The sequence below is a fragment of the Triturus cristatus genome, chromosome 6 (assembly GCF_964204655.1).
Source record: "Triturus cristatus chromosome 6, aTriCri1.1, whole genome shotgun sequence".
In the NCBI taxonomy this organism is placed as follows: domain Eukaryota; kingdom Metazoa; phylum Chordata; class Amphibia; order Caudata; family Salamandridae; genus Triturus; species Triturus cristatus.
Window position 1 is genome coordinate 1,315,022,269 of NC_140589.1, and position 19,727 is coordinate 1,315,041,995.

Consider the following 19,727-nt stretch of genomic DNA (forward strand, 5'->3'; position numbering starts at 1 on the left):
AGCCCCGCGGGCTCTCCAAGTTCTTCTCGGTCGAGAGGGCGCACCGGGTGCCGGGTGGGAGGCCTAAGCCGGGGGCCCCCCCGCGCCCGATCCTGGCCCGCATTTTCAACTTCCGAGACCGGGATGCGATCCTCCAGGCGGCGCGTGCCGCCCCACCACTGCGGGTGGACAACGCTAAGGTCACCCTCTATCCGGACTACACCGCTACAGTAGTGCGGCAACGTAAGGACTTCATGGCAGTTAAGGCAGACCTCCGCTCTCGAGAGCTAAAGTATTCAATGTTGTACCCTGCAAAGCTGCGAGTGGAGGCGGAGGGGCGCACATGGTTCTTCACATCGCCGGCGGAGGCCTCGGAATGGCTCGAGGGGTGGCGTCCAGCAAGAGCGAGGGGCAGGGGAGAGCGCGCCCTGGGCGGCCTTCCCGACTCTCACCAAACCCTGAACGTTGAGGACTCAGGCGCGGGTGACGAAGTGCCCTGAGGCATGGGGCTGTGATGTGACCGAACTATTGGACGCTTGGCGACCTGGGACCTTGCGGTGGCTGTCGGCCCCTGGGGCCTTGAACCTACAAGGGGCGGATGACCCCGGATCCCCCTTTTTCCTTTTCTCTCATCTGACAGTCTGCTGCTTGAGGGGACAAACTTACGGTATGGGAAGTGGCGGCGGTGTGCTGAGCGGCTTTCCCCCGTACGCACGTACCAAGTTTATGGGAACTAAGCACTCTGCTGTGTTGGGGTGGCGGGTAGTTGTAAATCCGCTGGGCAGGGAGGCAGGGAGGGGGGTGGGGGGATGGGGAATTCGTTTCAATGTTGATTTTTGTTTTGTTTTAGGTTCACCAACCACTCAGGGGTACATACGGCAGATTGGGCAGGTACAGGTGCACAGGGGTGGCACAGGGCAGGACGCGACTAACACACCCTCCCCTGGAGACGACGTCACATAGCTTGCCTCGAGCGGCCTCTGACTCACTGCCAGGCGCCCCTGCTCAGCAGCGTTCTCCTTCCTTTGCGGTCCTCTCCTGGAACGTTAACGGCCTGGGAGACAAGATTAAGAGGGGGCTAGTGCTTCAATATCTCAAGCGCAAGGGGCCCGGGGTGGCGCTCTTGCAAGAAACACACCTAGTGGGTACGTCCACCAAAGCCCTGGATAGGTGGGGGTTTAAGATGGCAACACATTCAGAGTTTACGACAGGGTCCCGGGGGGTGGGCATACTGGTGAACAAGCGTGTCCCCCTGATTCTTCTTAGGGACGACTATGGCCGCTTCGCGGCACTCACTTGTCAATGGGAGGGGAGGGTTTATAACCTGGTTTCTGTCTACATCCCCCCGACACTACACCAAGCCTCCCTCAGGGCACTGGGCGAATTCCTTTTGGCGCTCCCGCCTCGGGAGCTCATCATGGGCGGAGACTTCAATGCAGCCATGGACCCTGCATTGGACAGGTCTGCACACAGGACTCTTGGGGCCGACGCCTCCGCGCTCGCAGACTTTGCTACCGCGCTTGGCTTAGTAGACACATGGAGGACATACTGGCCTGATGAGAGACAATACACCTTCCTCTCCGGGGTACACCACACCCTCTCCCGTATCGACTACATCTTCACCTCACCGGCCGGGTACAAAGGGGTGACGGAGGTGTCGCACCTACCCAGGGGCATCTCGGATCACTCGCCGGTGGTCATCACGTTTGCGTCCGGTGACCCAGGAAGGCGCACATTGTTCCCGATCCGCCCCGGATATCTTAAAATCCCTAAAATTGCTAAGACCCTCAAAAAGGCGACCAAGAACTATTTTACCGAGAATGCTGAGTCTGTCGAGAGCGCAGCAACCCTCTGGGAGGCCTTTAAAACCGTCCTCCGTGGCCAGGCCATCTCCATCATTACGGACCACACTAAGACCCAGCGGCTCGCTGTACTGGAGATGGAGCGGGCGATAGTGGAGGCGGAAGCATCCCATACACTGCGGGGGGACGGAGATTCGGCGCATACCCTTCATATGGCGCAGCAAGAATATAGGTCCCATCTTTGGGAGGGGGCCCGAGCTCGACAAGTAGCCACCCAGCACACCATCTATGAACTCGGTGATAAGGCTGGCAAACTCCTGGCGTGGCTCGAGAAGGGGGACCGTGCGTCGCGGTGGGTGGCGCGGATTCGCCTGGGCGAAGGAGACTTTACCTCGGAGCCCCAGCGCATAGCCGGGGCCTTCGCGGCCCATTATCAACGCATCTATACCCCGGAGGCCTCGGCCACCGTGGCAGACAATGAGCTCTTCCTCAGGGACATCGCAATGCCTCGGCTGGCCGCTTCGGGGGCTGAGGCCCTGGAGGCGGATCTGACGGCGGAGGAAATCACGCTGGCGATTTTGGCCCTCCGCAGTGGTAAGGCAATGGGGCCCAACGGAATCCCAATCGAATACTACAAGCAAAATTCCGCTCTTGTGGTCCCTCACCTATTAGCCATGTATGGGGACGGTCTATCGACGGGGATGCTCCCCCGTGATCAGAGGATGGCTACAATAGTGGTGATCCCTAAACCCAACAAGCCGTCCCACGAGTGCTCCTCTTATCGCCCGATCTCGCTGCTTAATGCCGAGGCGAAGATCCTGGCCAAGGTGATAGCAACGCGGCTGCAGCCCTACCTTTCGACCCTAATACACCCGGACCAGTCGGGATTTATGCCCCACCGGAACACCGCTTTGAATCTGCGGCGTCTCCATGGCATCATTGCCGGCCGCTCCTCGATCGAGGAAGATGCGGCCATACTGTCGTTAGATGCGCGGATGGCGTTTGACAGAGTGGAGTGGCGTTTCCTCTTTGCCGTCCTCCGCCATATGGGGCTTGGCCCCAGGATTTGCGCGTGGATCCAGCTGCTTTACACTAAGCCACTTGCACAGGTGGTGGTCAATGGCCGCGTCTCTGACGCCTTTCCGCTGGGTCGAGGGACTAGGCAGGGTTGCCCCCTCTCCCCGCTCCTATTTGCTATGGCTCTCGAGCCATTGGCGGCGTGGGTGCGACAGGATCCGATGATCCGTGGCCTTAGGTGGACGTTGGACTGGGAGGATCGCATATCCCTTTATGCGGACGATGTGCTCCTCTATCTCGCCTCGCCGGCGCGCTCTATCGCCTGTCTCCTCAACATATGTGAATCATATGGTAGTAGGTCCGGATACGAAATAAACTGGGAGAAATCCATCTTATATATGCTCCGAGGCTCCCCACCGCGGCTTCCGTCAGGCTGTAACATTCTACTAGCTAACGACGGGTTCAAATATCTTGGCATGTACGTCACGGCCGACCGGGACAAATTTGTCGCGGAAAATCTAATGAGGCCCCTCCAACGGCTTCGCACCGACGTTAAACACTGGCGCGCATTGCTGCTGACATTGCTTGGGCGGGCTTCGCTCTTTAAGATGCTCGCCCTCCCGAGATTCCTCTATGCGCTGCAAAATACCCCCTTCCCCATTGCACCCTCTTACTTCACGGCGATCAACGCTGAGATCACTCGTCTCCTCTGGGAGGACAAGTCGCCTCGCATTGCCCTCCATAAGCTTACCAGTGGTTGGTATGATGGAGGTATAGCCCTCCCCGACATGAAGACCTATTACTGGGCGTCGCACCTCATGGTTATTAACCAGTGGCTCCATGTGCCGGGGGATGACCCCGCATACCGTATGGACCGACAACTACTTGGCCCCGGAGGGGTGATGGGAGCCCTTTACAACCCAAAAAGGGGTCGCGTTCCGGCGGGGCCCGCAGCCCATACCCTCCGGATATGGCACGCGGCGCAACGGGCGATGGGATGGGCTGGAAAGATTACCCAGGCAACGCCGCTTTGGGACACCAGGCAGCTCGGGGTACTTCGCACTACCAAGGGGTTCCACCAGTGAGATCTTATTGGTATCTCCAGGGTGGGAGACCTCTGGCGCAAGGGAGAGGTGATCACTTTTGCCCAACTGCAAGCAGACTACGACCTGGCGGACACCGAGCACTTCCGATATTTACAAGTTCAACACGCTCTTCAGGCGGCGATACCACGTGGGACTCGGCTCCCTGAGTCATCGCCCTTGGAGGACCGGCTCCTCATGGAGCATCTGCTCCAGAGGGCGACGTCCCTAACATACCGGAAGATAATAAATAACCGCCCCGACCCTTTTTCCGCCCTCAAGGGGAAGTGGGAGGCAGAACTTGGAGAATTTGATGAGACGGACTGGAATTCCGCGCTCTCGTCCCCCAGGGAGGTGGGCATATCTTCCAAGCTCAGACTGGTCCAACTCAAAATTTTGCACCGCACATACTACACCCGCACCCTCCTATTCAGACTCCACCGGGTAGAGTCCCCGCTGTGTCTCAGGAACTGTGGCCACGAGGGGACCTTCTTGCATACCCTCTGGGAGTGCCCTGTCGTGGCGACTTACTGGAAAGGGGTGTTGAGTATTCTCTCCCAGGTAACAAAAATTCCCACGCTGCCGGAACCTCGGCTGTGCCTCCTCAATGTCTGGGAACAGACGGACCACAAGAGGGCGACCCAGCTTTGGGTGACTTTGGGACTCATGCTTGCAAAGCGTAATATAGCCCAGAAATGGGGATCGGGGCTGGGGCCTACCCTGACGCATTGGATCCGAGATATGGACCTTGTAATGGTGACCGAAAAAACTGTGTATGTCCATAGAGGGTGCCCCAAGAAATGGTCCCAGGTCTGGGGTGGATGGAATGTATACCGGGGAAATATCTGTGAGCCCCCACCGGATGCAGCGGACTCGGATCTCAGTGACCAGGATTAATGGCTCCACTGCTGGAGATGGGCGGGGAAGGGAGCGATGGTGTGTTGTCATTGGGCTGTTTATCTCTCTCTGTGACACCTGTACTGTCATTGCTCCGGTACCTTGTAACCCCTGTATGCCATGCCTTGCACTAAACGAGTGGTGTTTGTTTTATGTTTTGTTGATAAACCCAATAAAAATATTTCAAAAAAAAAAAAAACTCAACGTGGTCACACCTTAATTTTGCAGTGAAAAATGACCCTTTTTTTGCAAAGTGACTAGCTGTAGTTTTTTAACCCTAGCTCTGCCGGCACCTAGGAAAACCTAGCAAACCTATATATTGTTGAAAACTAGACACCCAGGGGAATCCAGGATGGGGTGACTTGAGTGCCTCCCACCAGGGTCTGTTACCCAGAATCCCTTGCAAACCTAAACAATTGACAAAAAAAACACATTTTCCCAACATTTATGTGATGGAAAGTTCTGGAATCTGCGTGGATCCACAAATTTTCACCCACCCCGTGTTCCACAAAGTCCTACGAGAAAAATGGTACCTCACTTGTGCGGGTCGGCCTAGTGCCCGCAACAGGAAACGGCACAAAACGCAACGTGGTCACACCTTAATTTTGCAGTGAAAAATGACCCTTTTTTGGCAAAGTGACTAGCTGTAGTTTTTTAACCCTAGCTCTGCCGGCACCTAGGAAAACCTAGCAAACCTATATATTGTTGAAAACTAGACACCCAGGGGAATCCAGGATGGGGTGACTTGAGTGCCTCCCACCAGGGTCTGTTACCCAGAATCCCTTGCAAACCTATAAAATTTACAAAAAAAACAAATTTCCCCCACATTTCTGTGATGGAAAGTTCTGGAATCTGCGTGGATCCACAAATTTCCACCCACCCCGCGTTCCCCAAAGTCCTACAAGAAAAATGGTACCTCACTTGTGTGGGTCGGCCTAGTGCCCGCGACAGAAAACGGCGCAAAACGCAACGTGGTCACACCTCAATTTTGCAGTGAAAAAGGACCCTTTTTTGGCAAAGTGACTAGCTGTAGTTTTTGAACCCTAGCCCTGCCGGCACCTAGGGAAACCTAGCAAACCTATATATTTTTGAAAACTAGACACCCAGGGGAATCCAGGATGGGGTGACTAGAGTGCCTCCCACCAGGGTCTGTTACCCAGAATCCCTTGCAAACCTAAAAAATTGACAAAAAAAATACATTTTCCCCACATTTCTGTGATGGAAAGTTCTGGAATCTGTGTGGATACACAAATTTCCACCCACCCCGCGTTCCCCAAAGTCCTACTAGAAAAATGGTACCTCACTTGTGCGGGCCGGCCTAGTGCCCGCGACAGGAAACGGCGCAAAACGCAAAGTGGTCACACCTCAATTTTGCAGTGAAAAATGACCCTTTTTTGGCAAATTGCCTAGCTGTAATTTTTTAACCCTAGCTCTGCCGGCACCTAGGGAAACCTAGCAAACCTATATATTTTTGAAAACTAGACACCCAGAGGAATCCAGGATGGGGTGACTTGAGTGCCTCCCACCATGGTCTGTTACCCAGAATGCCTTGCAAACCTAAAACATTGACAAAAAAAACACATTTTCCCCACATTTCTGTGATGGAAAGTTCTGGAATCTGCGTGGATCCACAAATTTCCACCCACCCCGCGTTCCCCAAAATCCTACGAGAAAAATGGTACCTCACTTGTGGGGGTCGGCCTAGTGCCCTCGACAGAAAACGGCACAAAATGCAACGTGGTCAAACCTCAATTTTGCAGCGAAAAATGACCCTTTTTTGGCAAAGTGCCTAGTTGTAGTTTTTTAACCCTAGGTCTGCCGGCACATAGGGAAACCTACCAAACCCATACATTTCTGAAAACTAGACACCCGGGGGCTTCCAGGGTGGTATGGCTTGCATGGATCCCCCAACGTTTCCTTACCCAGAATCCCCTGCAAACCTCAATTTTAGCTGAAAAAAATCACTTTTTTCACACATTTTGGTGTGGGAAAGTTGTGGCATCACCGGGCTCACACAAATTTACCACCACCCAGCGTTCCCCCAGGTCTCCCAGTACAAATGGTGCCTCACTTGTGTGGGATGCCCAAGTACCCGCGGCAGGCAAGGGCCCAAAACGTAGTGAGGCGACATAAAAATGGCCTAACGCAAAACCACCTGGTTTTGCAAGGGGGGTCACTTGGGTTTTTGGCCCGGTGCTCGGCGGCCATCTAGGGAAACCTACCAAACCCATACATTTCTGAAAACTAGACACCCGGCGGCTTCCAGGGAGGTATGGCTTGCGTGGATCCCCCAACGTTTCCTTACCCAGAATCCCCTGCAAACCTCAATTTTAGCTGAAAAAAACACTTTTTTCACACATTTTGGTGTGGGAAAGCTGTGGCATCACCGGGCTCACACAAATTTACCACCACCCAGCGTTCCCCCAGGTCTCCCGGTAAAAATGGTGCCTCACTTGTGTGGGAGGCCCAAGTACCCGCGATAGGCAAGGGCCCAAAACGTAGTGAGGCGACATCAAAATGGCCTATCGCAAAACCACCTGGTTTTGCAAGGGGGGTAACTTGGGTTTTTGGCCCGGTGCTCGGCGGCCATCTAGGGAAACCTACCAAGCCCATACATTTCTGAAAACTAGACACCCGGCGGTTTCCAGGGAGGTATGGCTTGCGTGGATCCCCCAATGTTTCCTTACCCATAATCCCCTGCAAACCTCAATTTTAGCTGAAAAAATAAGTTTTTTCACACATTTTGGTGTGGGAAAGTTGTGGCATCACCGGGCTCACACAAATTTACCACCACCCAGCGTTCCCCCAGGTCTCCCGGTAAAAATGATGCCTCACTTGTGTGGGAGGCCCAAGTCCCCACGGCAGGCAAGGGCTCAAAACGTTGTGAGGCGAAATCAACATTGCCTATCAAAAAAATGTTTGGGCCCTTGGACCTGTCGCGGGTACTTGGGCGGGGGGGCCAAATACATATTATACAGGAAACCAGGGTTCGAGCCTCAAGGTCGCGTCCACATCCTGTGATTCTGGGCAAATCACTTAATCTCCCCGTGCCTGAATGTGTAATGTAAATACGATGCTCATGTAAAGCGCTCCAATACCTTCGGGTCGAGTTCGCGCTATATAAATATGCAAAATAAAAATGGTACAAAACTTGCACTGCCCTCAGCCTTAACTACCAAGCTCTCAATTGTGACCTATTATAAACCAGAGGAATTCAAAGAATGCATTATACAAGAGTAACATGCAACATGAAAACCAACATACAGAAACACAACACAGAGAAAGCAAACACTCTTAGCTACAGCAAGATTAAGTGAAACATGTGAAATGTAAACAGGGATTAAATGTGCTGACAGTGATTGACCCGTACATTTTTACATATATTGTTCAGAAATCAATCAGTGTCAATTAAGTTAAGGGAATGAATATGGGGCCAGATAGGGACCCGTGTTAATGCCCAATTTAAAAATTATTTCTGGGGTTGAGACCCGGGGCGGACTGGCCTACTTAAAACCCTGTACACTGGTGAAAACAAGAATTTTCAAGCAACATTACTGACTAAAGGCCCTCTGTTAATACCTGCAGAGCAACGCGTGTTGGTAACTTTGACATAAATTAATGCTCTGCTGTAAGTTAAATACCAACAATTTAGAGAAGGAAAGAGGGGGATTAAAAAAAAAAATAACCAAAAGAATATATTGCCCCATTGGCCTCCATTGAAGCAGAGGCAATTTCAGGTTGGGAGACAGCCAAAATATAGCCGTTTTTGGTTTGAATAAAACACAAAAAAATGATTATCCAGCCTTAATAATTAAGGTTTATTGGCGTGTATGCGTCTGTTTGAAAACGTGATTGTTTCATTTATATTAATTTGTGAAGGGAAGAGAACTTAAGTTGGGGACCATTTAAAAAGTCGGACTTAGCTTATTTTGGGTAGTTTCCCTGAGCATCATTGGAAGGTAAAGCTGTTTCAGACCATTCTATCCATCCTAAGTGATTCTGCTTCCAGTCCGGCACACACGGGAAAGGCACGCTCCAAAGATATGAGGTCTTAGCATGACATCATTGCGAACCACCATATATCAGTACATGATTATCGGACAAGGCAAATGCCTGCTATTTGTTTTCTTGGCACCCAGGACATTCTCTGCCCACCCGACCTAATATCCTCTTACTTACTTGCTGTTGAAGGCGCAGACTATCTCAGTGCCCTCCTTACTCCATCCGAAATCACCAGAGGATTATTTTGTTGCTTTTATGCCTGGCGAGTAGTTTTTAGTCATGTCTATTTTTCTTTGCATTGCGGAGTTAGTGTATAAACACTTCTCATTATAATTTAGAGCTGCAAGCACCACAATGCAAAGAGCAACAGGAGTAAAGGAGTAACTTGGCTGATATGAGACAGTCAGTGCTCTGGGACTGGCAAAGCAATGGGTTGGAGCGCTCTTACACTTCCAATCCTCGCTGATGTAATGTGAATTCTCTAGTATATTTAACGAGGCAACATTAACATACTCGCCAAGCGCCCTTCGACCCTCCCAAGAGGAGAGGCATAGATAATTTCAGCAACATTGAAACAAGTAGGTTGGCGTTTTCTGCAACATTAGAAGGAGGCGACATCACTTCCTCCAGAGTCTTAGTGCTGAGACGGGTGGGGTTATTTGGTGTGTGGTGGCAGCTCCAGTTATTTAATTGGAGATTCAATCCTTGTGCCGGAAATTGGGTGATGTCACTTCCTCCTGGAAAGATATCAGACCCAAAAATGCTCGGTTTCATTTTCATCAGACTCTTGTACATAAATTAGATGTTAAATTGGGCGTATAAATTAGAGTTGAAATACCAGGATACCGGCATATGAAGACTGCTGGAATCCTACCCTCCTCCCACTTCTGATGAACTACTCACTCCGGCACCAGGAGAAAACAAAAGAACGTTTCTTTCAGAGCCAAGACAAATAACCAATGTGTGTTTCTCACAACAACAAAAAAAGGTGAATGCCGAGCGTGATAAAAAAAATGATGCTGTTGGCGGAGTTTGTTTTCAAGCAAAACCAATCAAAGTAACCAGTGTGAACAAAGAAAGCAATCAGTCGGGCACGAGTCGATGCAAATAAAAACAAGCAAAAGCGAAAGCACGGCACGTTGTGCGTAACCTGACCCACGAGGAATGCAGCTGCCACCCTGTGCGCCGCTGCTCGCTCCCGAGAGCAAAACGCGGTGGAAGTGAACATTTAAAAAGAAGGTGGTACATTCACCTGCCTTCAGCCATTTGCATGCTTTCATTAGTGAAGACACACGCAAAAGCCAATCCTATGTGTGGGAGGAGTCAGACCCACACGGAGTAGTTTAGAGTACTTACAAGAAGCCTTGCAGAGCAGCGCATGCGCGCTGGCTCATGCTTGATCTAAAAATGCGCCTTGGAGAAACATAGAAATAAAAGACATAAAACAACAAATTAGAAAGCTGCAATGTACCTGGCTCAAAACAAACGCCAAACAAGACAAACTTCACCCACCGAAAATTAACAGATTATACAAGTCAGCTATCAAAAAAGCTAAGAAAAGGTTCTATTCAGACAGAATTCAGAATGCTAAATGTGCAAATAAAGAATTCTATAAAATACTCAATGAATTTTGCAAACCAAATTGCCTAGAAGGACAGAAACAAAGCACCAGCACTAATCTTTGTACAAAACAGCAATCCAAGAATACTATAACCCAGCCTCTCCGTTCCTTCCAACACATCTCACACGATGAATTTATGGACCTGGTCAAAGCAAGCAGACCTGCTGGCAGCCCTTCTGGCCCCTGTCCACCACAAACTTTCAAGACAATTCTTTTAACAACCTCCGCTGCCACTCCAGTAAGAAGAATCATCAACGATTCCTTAACTACCGCACTATTTCTGGAAGAACTCAAAAAGTCACACATACGCCCTTTACTGAAGAAAACAAACTTGGTCCCGCTGAACCCTGACAACTACAGACCCATTACAAATGGACCTTTCCTCGGCAAACTGATAGAAAGAGCAGCGTTTGCCCAGATGTCACTATTCATTGAAGAGAATGACATACTTTAAGACTTCCAAACAGGATTCCATCAGGGAAGAGGCACTGAATCTGCCCTCCTTGCCATCTGCGATGACCTGAAGAATACAGTAGAGCGCAATGGGGTTGCTGCGCTACTCCTCTTGGACCTCTTGGCTGCTTTTGACACGTTGACCATGATACTCTGAAACAAAGACTCTATGAAGCCGGCATAGAGGGAACTGGTCTAGACTGGATTGTGTCCTACCTTTGAAACAGAAATAATGTCATCCATACCCCACCTTTCTCGTCCAAACCATACTCCACAAAAGCAGGGGTACCTCAAGACTATATCATCTTGCCCATGCTTTTCACATGAAGTCATTGCCGGAACTGATCAATCAATTTCACCTCACGTGCTGTAACTATGCAGATGACACGATAATACTCCTTCAACTGGAATGCTCCAAAGACATTGGAGAATCCCCAATTTTCAGTTGTCTCAGAGCCGTGGATCAGTGGATGACTTGGAGTCATCTCAAATTGAAGGCTTCCAAAACGGAAATACTCAGGTGTGGCGATTGAAACATTATGACCCGCTTGCCGCCTGGCCTGATGAACTGGGATCACTGCCTAAAGTATCGAAGGAAGTAAGAAATCTCGGAATGACCATGGACTCCAAGCTGTCGATGAATACCCAAGTGGACAAACTAGCAAGATCAAGCTTTATCACTATAAAAACACTGTGATGAATTTTCCCTCATTTGGGATTTCCAAACAAAGTCCAAGCTACCATCTCCCTTGTTCTGTCCAAACCGGATTACGCCAATAGCCTGTACCACGGTGTAACGCCCTGAACGTCTCAGGATCGTTTAACAGACACGACAATGAGGACGCAACCACTTGTGAAGGGTTAGTTCTTTTAATGAAGGCAAATAAAATACAAAGAACAAACAAAAGTTATAGTCACTGGAATCCTCCAGGCTAAGTACGTTACCAGCCCACAGCACGGATGGTCCTAACCGTCCTCTGCATATACGCCGATCCCGGCGTATGCCAACAGAGGGCAGAAATGAAATGGCCGACAATGCCAATCGGTAGGCTGTGAGGGGCACGAAGAGTGTTGGGGAGAATCGAGGAGTCAGGGAAACACCCAGCCGGGGTCTCTACCTGAAGGGAGCAGCCGCTCAACCTCTTCCTCAGACTGCACCGGGACGCGGAGTCACCTCCTGGTGATGCGTCACCGATACCCCAATCACAAGCAAGAAGACTGAACCGAGAGCAGCCGCTCGATCGATCCTGTGGACTTCCGAGTCTGTAACGCGGCAAACACCTCCTGGTGTGCGTTACAGCTGGCAGTCCCTGTGTCTCTGGTCGGGCTGGGAGTTACGACTCCAACCAGCAAAAGCGCCACTGCGCTTGGACTCAGCCGAGTCAAAAAGCGAAGCTCAATGGTTGACCGGTAGAGCTTCCGGGTCCTTCACAGGTGACGATGGGGCAAGACACGGCCCAGGGAGTAACGACTCGACCTACCTCCGTTCTTGCCTTACTGGAGCACCACTCCGGAACACTGCTCTTCACGAAGCAGGTACGTCGGTGTAAACACAATATCCGACAGCCTTGTACCTCCCGGTTCCTCCCTTTATAGGGCGTGTTTTCCTTGAGTTATGTAACAGCTCTCCTGTTTACATAAGGGCGTGTTTCCCTTGAGTTATGTAACAGCTCTCCTGTTTACATAAGGGCGTGTTTCCCTTGAGTTATGTAACAGCTCTCCTGTTTACATAAGGGCGTGTTTCCCTTGAGTTATGTAACAGCTCTCCTGTTTACATAAGGGCGTGTTTCCCTTGTATGACAGGAATTCTTGACAGTACATCCTCCCTCTCAGCGGCTCCCCACGGGTCCAGCGCTGGCAGGAAAACGCCGATGGAACAAGGAGACCAAGCGCGGAGCATGAACCCCTTCAGCCGGTTCCCATGAATGCTCCTTCGGGCCATAGCCTTTCCACGCAACCAGGTACCACAGCTTCCCCCTGCGCCATTTGGACGCCCGTATGCCCGACACTTCATACTCCACCTCCGACTCCACGCATACCGGCCTAGGTGTCCCAGACGGCTTGGAGGGTGCTGGTTTGAGCAATGATACATGAAAGACAGGGTGTATCCGCAATGACTGGGGCAAGCACACCTTCACGTTCACGGGACCCATACACTTGGTAATTCGATAGGGGCCCATGTACTTGGGATGGAACACACTGTTCTTTCGAAACCTCATGTTTCTTGTGGATATCCAGACGTAGTCTCCAGTGCGGTACAGTGGCCCGGGCCTTCTCTTCCTATCTCCCGCAGCCTTGTATCTTCTCTTGGCCTCTATTAGGACAGCCCTTGAGCGCATCAACGTGTCTTTTATGTGTGCCACCCTGTCCGCTGTGGCGGGAATCCTGTCCTCTCTGAACGGATGTAGAAATGGCAAGAACCTGGGATGTTGGCCATAGTTGCTATAGAACGGAGATGACTGTGTGGAGCTGTGAGTGGCGTTGTTATAGGCTATCTCTGCAACCCATAGCAAGTCGACCCATTCTTCCCTGCCCTGGTCCACAAAACATCGCAGATACTGTTTGAGCGTTTGGTTCAAGCGCTCGGTTTGGCCGTCCGTTTGAGGGTGGTAGCTGGTGGACAGGGCGGTCTTAACATGCAGCGCAGTGCACCAAGTCTTCCAGAATTGCGCAGTAAACTGCGACCCCCGGTCCGACACGATCACCCCAGGTAATCCATGCAGTCGTACCACATTCTTTAGGAGTAGTGACGCCAATTCCCCGGCCGTAGGGACTCTCTTGCAGGGGATGAAGTGCCCCATTTTCGTCAAGTAATCCACCACCACCAGTATTGCCGTCATCCCCTGGTCTACCGGTAGGCCCACCACGAAGTCCAGTGATATGCTATCCCATGGTCTATCCGGGGTCGGAAGTGGATGTAAGAGCCCTTGGGTTCGGCCATGGTCGGCCTTCATGGTAGCACACGTAGGACACTCCTGTCCCCACCTCCTGACATCCACTCTCATGGTTGGCCACCAGAAATGCCGTCCCATGCTAGCCACCGTTTTTTCAAAGCCCAAATGACCTGCGCATGGAGAGTCATGGCACCAGATGAATGCTTGTTTCCTTAGCCTAGGCGTGGGTATCAATAGGCACCTGCCCTTCAGGGGTATCCCGTCCTTCAGCTGCCATTCTCTGTGACTGAGGAGCCACCTCCGCCATGCGAATGACCTGATCCCTCTCTTTATTCCCCTCAGGAAAGTATCCGGTTGGATAACCCCCAATACCATCCTCGGGGAAATGATGGAACGCTCGGTTGCAGGCAATGGTTCCTTAACTGCAGATTGACGGGACAGGGCGTCCGCCTTCCGGTTTTCCGTCCCCGGCCGATATGTGATGCGGAAGTTGAACCCCGCAAAGAAGATCATCCACCGCAGCTGCCTGGGAGAAAGGTGTCTAGTGGCCGTCATGAACTGTAGGTTCCGATGGTCCGTGTACACCGATACCACATGTCTTGCCCCCATCAACCAATGCCTCCATTCGGTGAAGGCGTCCTTGATTGCGAGAAGCTCCTTCTCCGCAATATGGTAGTTGCGTTCGGCGTCGTTGAGTTTGCGGGACATGTACGCAACGGGATGAAGCACCCCTGTGTCGTGGTTGCGTTGGGACAAGATAGCCCCCAGCGCCACATCCGACGCGTCCGCTTCCACCACGTAGGGGAGATCCGGATCGGGGTGAGCCAACACCGGCGCCTTACCAAAGGCGCTTTTCAGGGCCTCAAAGGCTTTGTTCGCTTCAGGGGACCAGACAAACTCCTTGGACTTCCTCAGTAGCTGTGTGATTGGGGCCACCACTCCTGAAAATCCATCTATAAACCGCCTGTAAAAGTTGGCGAAGCCAATGAAACTTTGGACGTCCTTCACGCTTTGGGGCACCGGCCATTCTTTCACCGCCTTGATCTTTCGTTCTGCCATCTCCTGTCCCTCTGGACTCAGCATCACTCCGAGGAATTCCACGGATGTGACGTGGAAGTCACACTTGCTGAGTTTACAAAACAGCATGTTTTCCCTCAGCTTTTGGAGCACAGCTTTGACGTGGTGTACGTGCTCCTCCACACTGGACGAATAGATGAGGATGTCGTCGATATATACGACCACGTAGATATCCAACTCCTCTCTGAATACCTCATTCAAAAAGTACTGAAAGGCTGCCGGGGCGTTGCACAGACCGAACGGCATGACGAGGTACTCAAAAAGGCCGAACCTGGTCTTAAAGGCGGTCTTCCACTCGTCTCCGTCCCTCATGCGCACCAGATGGTATGCCCCTTTCAAATCCAACTTGGTGTAGATACGAGCTTTCTTGACCTGTTCCAGAAGTACACTGATGAGAGGCAAGGGGTACCGATTTTTTATGGTTATCGCATTCAATGCCCTAAAGTCCACACAGGCTCTCAGCTCCCCATTAGCCTTCGGGATGAAGAAGAGTGGCGAGGCGGACGGAGACTTGGACGGGCGGATGAATCCTAGCTTGAGGAGTTTATCCAGGTACCCCCGGAGATGCACGTTTTCAGGCTCCGTCAGGGCATACAGCCTGCCGCTGGGAACGCTGGCCCCTGGCACCAGGTCGATCTGGCAGTCAAACTGTCTATGTGGTGGTAGCACTTCCGCCTTCACCTCATCAAATACATCCTCAAAACTGTGATAAGCCTGGGGGAGAGCCACATCTTTTTCTGCCGCTGTAGCCACCGTCTGACTCCCGCTCTCATCTGCGTCAAGGGATTCCGTTCTTATTCCACAATGCAGGATGCAATACGGTGACGTCATTTCGATGCGATGTGTTGGCCAATCCACAAAGGGGTTGTGTTTCTGTAGCCACGGCAATCCCAATATGACGCCATATTGGGGCGCTCGGATGATGTTAAAATCGATTTGTTCCAAATGGTTCCTCCCATATCTCATCGGAAGGACCCCCGTGTGCTGTCCGATGGGCCCCGTCACCAATCGCCTTCCGTCTACCGCATAGACGTCTTCGGGTACTGCTTTGGGAAGAAGCACTAGCCCTAGCCTGCATGCCTCGTTGTGGTCCATAAACATGCCAGTGGCCCCTGAATCCACCATGGCCACAACGGGTATCCACTGGTCATGCACTCCCACGTGCACCGTGATAAACAGGTGTCGTTGTCCCTTAGTGACCGAGTTGGAAAGTGAAGGGATGGATGAGTGACTCCGAGATGCCCCTTCTCTGGTCTTGGAGTCCTCTAGTTTTCCGCCGGTATGTCCACCACGGCTGTTACCGACCGGTTGGCCCGATAACGTGACGTCTTCGGTTTGGCAGGGCATTCACGTACGTAGTGGCCTTTTTTGCCACAATATAGGCACAATCCTTGTTTACGGCGTGACTCTTTCTCCGTGGCTGTGAGGCTCGCTCGTATTGCGCTGATGTCCATGGGTTCTCCCTTGGATGCGGTGGAAGTTTCAGGACTTCCCACCGTCACATAGGATGGAAGGGATTTTCCTTTTCTCCCATGATCCCCCTTTCTTTCACTTAGCCTATGTTCCAGCCGTAATACCAGGTTGATAAGGCCCTCACATGTCTTGGGTTGAGGGTCAATATGAGCCACGGCGTCCTTGAGCTCATCGCACAGCCCTTGATGGAAGAGCGCCGTCTGTTTAGCAACAGGCCACTTGGTTTCCGCAACCAGCCTTCGGAACGCGTTGAGATACTGCACCAGGTCGTTGGATCCCTGTTTCAACTCAAGCATTTCACGGTCCGCCGTGTACGAGTCAGCCCTTCTGTCGAATACCTTCAGGAATTCCTCGCGAAAAGCACCCCAATCACATAAGAGGGGGTCGTCCCTGCTCACCAGAGGTACGGCCCATTGTGCCGCGTTTCCAGCCAAATAGGATATAAGGAAAGCCACACGAGCCTGACTCGTGGGGAACGCCTTTGGTTTGCACGATAAATGTAGCGCCACTTGTGTGAGGAATACCTGCACTGTGTTAGGATCCCCACTGTACCTCTCTGGTGTTGCCAAGGGGATGGCTACCGGCATTTCCACTACTACCGCAGGGGTCTGGTTCGTGAGGGAGGTGCTGGGCGTGAGCGGGTCCAATTGGATAGCATCCAGTCTGGCTTTTACATCGGCTGTTTCTTGCCTAGAGGCAGCCACTTCAACTTGCATGGCCGCTAAAGCAGCCAGCACATCATCAAGTGTTGCCATGTCTGTTATCGACCGGGAGACAGTTAGTGTTATTAAGGTCGGATATTTTGTAACGCCCTGAACGTCTCAGGATCGTTTAACAGACACGACAATGAGGACGCAACCACTTGTGAAGGGTTAGTTCTTTTAATGAAGGCAAATAAAATACAAAGAACAAACAAAAGTTATAGTCACTGGAATCCTCCAGGCTAAGTACGTTACCAGCCCACAGCACGGATGGTCCTAACCGTCCTCTGCATATACGCCGATCCCGGCGTATGCCAACAGAGGGCAGAAATGAAATGGCCGACAATGCCAATCGGTAGGCTGTGAGGGGCACGAAGAGTGTTGGGGAGAATCGAGGAGTCAGGGAAACACCCAGCCGGGGTCTCTACCTGAAGGGAGCAGCCGCTCAACCTCTTCCTCAGACTGCACCGGGACGCGGAGTCACCTCCTGGTGATGCGTCACCGATACCCCAATCACAAGCAAGAAGACTGAACCGAGAGCAGCCGCTCGATCGATCCTGTGGACTTCCGAGTCTGTAACGCGGCAAACACCTCCTGGTGTGCGTTACAGCTGGCAGTCCCTGTGTCTCTGGTCGGGCTGGGAGTTACGACTCCAACCAGCAAAAGCGCCACTGCGCTTGGACTCAGCCGAGTCAAAAAGCGAAGCTCAATGGTTGACCGGTAGAGCTTCCGGGTCCTTCACAGGTGACGATGGGGCAAGACACGGCCCAGGGAGTAACGACTCGACCTACCTCCGTTCTTGCCTTACTGGAGCACCACTCCGGAACACTGCTCTTCACGAAGCAGGTACGTCGGTGTAAACACAATATCCGACAGCCTTGTACCTCCCGGTTCCTCCCTTTATAGGGCGTGTTTTCCTTGAGTTATGTAACAGCTCTCCTGTTTACATAAGGGCGTGTTTCCCTTGAGTTATGTAACAGCTCTCCTGTTTACATAAGGGCGTGTTTCCCTTGAGTTATGTAACAGCTCTCCTGTTTACATAAGGGCGTGTTTCCCTTGAGTTATGTAACAGCTCTCCTGTTTACATAAGGGCGTGTTTCCCTTGTATGACAGGAATTCTTGACACACGGATCACCTTTAACGACCATGAAAAGACTACAACAGATTCAGAACTCGGCTGCCAGACTACTCTTGCATATCAAACCGAGAGACCACATCTCACTTGCCTTGAAAGCCCTGCATTGGTTACCGGTTGCCAGAAGATCCACGTTCAAGCTACTTTGTATCACCCACAAAGCAATACATGGAATGGGACCGCTCTTCATCAGGAATAAAATCACCAAACTCATTCAACAAAGGAACCTCCGCTCTAAATGGGCATCTCGCGTCAAAATCCCAAGATACAAGAAAAAAACCATGGGTAGCACATCCTTCTCTGTTCAAGCAGCCAAACTATGGAACTAATTACCCCGCAACATAAGATCCACCAACAACTACCTTATCTTCAGAAATCTACTCAAGAATTGGCTCTTCACCACATAAGCACCATACACAGCATATCCCTCTGTATATAAGCATTATTTTTACTATAGATATGTACCTTGCTTTGTATAAAGATGTAGTATAATTATGTTGTAAAAAAAAGAATAATCATCTTTGGTCTACATGTACTTGCTTCCATTGTGCATCTATGTACCTCCATGTACTTGGATCTGTGTGTCTGTTACTTTTCTCCTGAAAAAGCATATCCAATGCACTACCCTATTTCTCGCTCTGTACCTCTATCAATATCTTTAATCTACATATACTTACCTTCTTTATGCATCTATATACTTTCAATGTACTTATGTATCTATATATTTATCACTTTCTTCTAATTTACCATTTCCAATGCACTACCCTATTTCTCAGCCTATATTTCTCTCAATATATCTTCTAGCCCAACTTTCTGACTCATCTCAAACTTCTTTCTACTACTCTTTCCAATGCACTACCTTATCTCTCACCCTATACATCTATCAATATATCCTCTACATCCACTCTCTCATATATCCCAAACCCATACCACTACTATGATCCCCAAAAATACCCCTTTCGAGACTCTCTCCTACTCTACCCCTCCTTGCATCATCTGACACCTCTTTTACTATACCGATCCCCTAAATCAAACCTTTCTAAACTCTTCCCTCTGGCTCTACCCCTCCAAAAATCCTTTTTACTCACCCAAAAGCCTAGTCCTACTGCTATGACCTAAAAAAAAGAAATAAAAAAACCAACCAAATCCTTCACTCTTCAATCTCTCCACTATCCTTTTCAATCAAAATAACAGACTAACATGTTCACTTCTCAAATTCCATTTTCCACTATACTAATTCACCACTAATCCTTTATGGGTTCCAGAGTAGCATGCTACTCGCCAATAAAGCTTTTCAACACCCCATCAGGGTTACAAGTGCTATATAAATGCAAACCTTTTTCCCTTTTCTACCCCTCCCCAACCCTTCTCAATCCAAATAACTGACTAACATATCCACCACTCAAATTAATTTCATGTTTTACCATACTAACTCAACACTAATCCTTATGGGATCCAGAGTAGCATGCTACTCGCCAAAAAAGCGCTTCAAAACCCCATCAAGGGTAGCAAGCGCTATATAAATACGAACCTCTTTCCCTCTTCTATCCCGCCACTTACCCTTCTGTATCCAAACAACTGAATAACATATCCA

General features: G+C 50.6%; 1 pseudogene; it reads left to right on the top strand.

The window, feature by feature from the left end:
- The first annotated feature begins 2,284 nt into the window (after positions 1 to 2,284).
- The window catches only part of LOC146821357 (uncharacterized), a 34,822-nt pseudogene continuing 17,379 nt past the window's right edge, over positions 2,285 to 19,727 (top strand).